Source organism: Benincasa hispida, chromosome 10 (assembly GCF_009727055.1).
Source record: "Benincasa hispida cultivar B227 chromosome 10, ASM972705v1, whole genome shotgun sequence".
NCBI lineage: Eukaryota > Viridiplantae > Streptophyta > Magnoliopsida > Cucurbitales > Cucurbitaceae > Benincasa > Benincasa hispida.
Genome location: NC_052358.1, coordinates 52744628 through 52748720, shown reverse-complemented (window position 1 = coordinate 52748720; position 4093 = coordinate 52744628).

The window sequence follows — 4093 nt, the reverse complement described above, 5'->3', positions numbered from 1 at the left end:
AAGACATTCCTCAACAAGGATGAACCTCAAGTCATCTATAATTAGCACAATGAAGGAGACTGTGGGATGTGTTGACACACTCCCCTCTCCCACTTACTATAAACACTTTCTCCATTCACCTCGTTATTAATCTATGCTAAAACGTAGCATAGTTCTACGCTGCATCCAGCGTAGCTACGCTGACTTTTTCCTTGCCGAATCGTAATGTTATGTTGTATGCAACATTGCTACGCTCAACATCAGTGCCACAACGCTAATCTTGAGTGTCGCTATGCTGGGCATTCTATTGTACAACGTAATGCACAACGTAATTATATTGTGTGTTCGTTCGAAGGAAGAAAGCTTCCTGTACTTCAATCCTTCATCTAAATTACTTCGTTCTTGGTCCAAAAACCTCCAAATTGAAGCTGAGACCTCATCACAAGTGATACGGATAATTGCAGACTCGATTGCAAGAATTAAAATGTCCAAAATACACCGGGCCTTTACAAATCAACTTAATTTAAAGCGGTAAATTCTAAGCCAACTTTTGAAAACATCTAATGAGCAAACCAACATACATTCGTAATGCAGAGTACAAAACACACCAAAAACTCTGAAGTGATATTTGAAAATGAAAATCAGAGACACGAGATGACTTTGATACCAATTGAAAGGTTTGATATACCTCGAAGTGGAAGCAATTGAATGCACGTGTCTTGATTTCGTTTTACAGAATATAAAACTCAGAGGAACGAAAATATGGATAAACAAAAAATTAACTAAGCATGCTTTCTATCAAATTTACAGAGAGGATATGGGATTGAGAAACTCACCCTTGAAGAACCGTATCTTCACGTATCCTCCCATTCACAACACGAACTCGACCTTCTTGATCTTTGGGACTCAACATGAAAACCTCGAACACAGTAGCAAGGAGACACTACCATAAGGAGTCCGAGTTATTCTCTAGAATAAGAATCAATAGAGAGGTGTAGGCTTCTATTGATTAATTTTGGTAACCAAGGGAAGAAATTTTCTAAGAGAATTTTTCACAGAGATCTTAAGGAAGAAGATGAAGACAATGAAAAATAATCAAGTCGTTAAACTCTTTGTGTATTTAACATATATGAGAGAAGAATGAGAATAACTCCCCACTTTGTCAAATTAACTCCCTAAGGAGTTATTGATCTTAAATTCACCACTCAATATAATTAAACTACATTATGTCTCATATAATATATAACCTCTAATTTATTATTTCACATATAATATAACCTATAATTTAATATTCTCACATATAAACTATAGTATTAAAATGAATCACATTCATATTAATTTTAGTCTATAGTTTTTATATGAATCATATTCAAATAATTAATATTCAAATCAAATTCAAATATTTATTTCTCTCATTAAAACTTTATATTATAATGTATCATATACATTACATTAATTGCATCTTATACAATTAAAATTAATATGAATATATATATCTAAAATTAATATGAATATGAAAAATTCAAATTAATCCAAAATTAATTTGATTCTCATTAATCCATATTGAGCTAACAAGGAGACCTTATGGACTGTAGATTGAAGCTCCAATGATATTTGATTAATTAATTAAATATTTTAATTAAATTAATCAACCTTCATTAACTGTTGGTCACTCCACTAAAGATCAATAGTTGCACTCTTCGCACTATAGATTTATTTCTGAGTCATTGTATATAATCAATCAATAGTGCGTTGGCCCTTCACAAATTGCTCAAAAGTACAGTTGGGTCAAAATTACCATTTTACTCCTGTAATTATATCTAACTTCTTAAGTATCAATGATCCATCTAATAAACAACTAATTATAGTCCAACTATAACTGAACCCCTTTTAAACTAGGAGAAGATGTGACTTCACATTGTTCAAGATCCAGAATTAGTTCTTAAGGGAACAATTTATCTACTAACCCTAACAATGGGGAATGAATGAATTTCTTCTTGTTGTATTTCTAACTCCTCAATAAGACAAATCCCCAAAATGATAGACATATTGAGTTGGAGAAACTGGTAACTTTCGCTCATGCAAATTAAAGGACCGTCTTCATAGGCAGGAGTTCACAACTCACTCAAGATTAAAATCAAGTCACCTATGGTCATCCTGATGAAATGTAAGTCTCTTCTAGCAACGGTGTTATAAAGTGAGACTATCATTTCGTGGTCCAGTCTTATACAAACTCTTTGTATAGGATACCCCCCCTCCCCCTCATATTTCTCCACATGAATGATCAAGATCAGATCTTTGTAGCATTTTGCAACAATTGTAACAGCTACAAAGCGGGTCGTATCTGTAGTGTTACCAGGATAAGATCCACAACCTTATCCATCTACTACAAACCATTCGGATTATTACTTAAACATGATCTACCTATATGTCTCCACATACATGTTTAAATTACATCTAATAACCTTGGATCTTAGTTTATTGGATTTTGGGTTAATGCAACTAAATGTCAGATAAAATATAACTTATTTTATTAGATAAATAATATGTTTGTACAAATACAATTTACAAACTACAAAACCACAAGATTTAGGGCATCAACCCCAACAATCCAAAACTTTAAGTTAGAGCAAAAATCACATAGAATCTCCCAAAGTCCGAGAAAGCCAAATCTCCCCCTGAAAACTTAAGAAAACGATGAATCATTTAATACAAAAAAGGCTGACAAAAGAATATCATTTTTGATCATGAGGAACATTATATTCTTAATTGATTACGACAAATAGACAAACTTGATCAAGAAAAAGGTTAAACAAAGGTAGTACCTATAGTTGTTTCTTTTTCTTCCTATTGTTTGCCCTCAAAACTATGACTCAAATTCATAACATGTCTTCTTTTTATGTATTAAACTCAAATGGTGTACTAAAACACATGGAATTATTAATGTACAATATTTTAAAAACATTTAAGTATTAAGATCCTTTTGCGGTTTCATTAATCTCGTTCTTCTTACTAGCCTATATAATACCCTAATTGAAGGAGGTAGTTTAAGAGATTAAAGAATGAAAAAAAGATAATTAAAAGAATATTAGAAAAGAGACGGGAAAAAAGAGGAAAAATATAGATGTATTAGAACGTACATGGAAGTAGAGAAGATAGATAAAAGAAGAGGAAGGTGATGGGGGATTCTTGTTTATATACTAACAATACTAAGCTTTGGGTGGATTGGTGATTTAACGAGATAGATGCTCGAGTGGCATGAACTTATAACATCAATTTTGAGGTCTGAGGTTTGATCCCTAACCTCACATATTGTCAAAAAAGGGGAAAAAAACTCGGATGGACTTCCTCAAATAGGTTGGAAGAATCAGATTGGTCCACATTCAACATTTTAACTATAAAAACAAGGTTGGGTTACGAGTTTAGTTTTTGAACTTTTTAAAATCAATTTGTGTTTATTTTTTTATCTTGAATTTTCAAGATTGTTTATTTAATAGGTTTCTAAACTTTAAATTTTAGAAGATTATATTTTAGAGAAGGAAATGTTAGAGAATGTGTGGGCAAATATTTTGGAGATAAAAAAAATATTTGGGAAGAGAAAATGATAAAAACTTTAAAGAGACAAAAATTTGAAAGTAAAATAAATTTAGTAATAAAGATTTAGAGACAAATATATATGAAAAAGGGTTACCTGACGCATACTTTAACAAGTCATACACAATGATACCCAAAACATAAATAAGATAGATAGAAAAAGTTAGAAGAAAGAAAAGAAACACAAAAATTTAGTAACCCAATTTCGTTCAATGTCACCTACGTTTCGGAGTAGTATGCTCGAAGAAGGATACTGTCACTAAAGAATAGTTTAACAATTATAAAATTGTACTTATCATAACATAAAAGACTTTTATAGTGACACACGAACAACCTAACTTAGTGATAAAATGTTTAGGCTCCTCCTAAATGTGAGACTATCTTTCAATACTGCTTTGATCTTTCCAGTTTCAAATAGAGATTACTTTACTTGAGAAACTTAGGTTCTCCTTAAATATGAGAATCCATTCTCATGTATAAGACAATGTTTAAAGATTATCAAGAGCAGCAAGTCAAGACC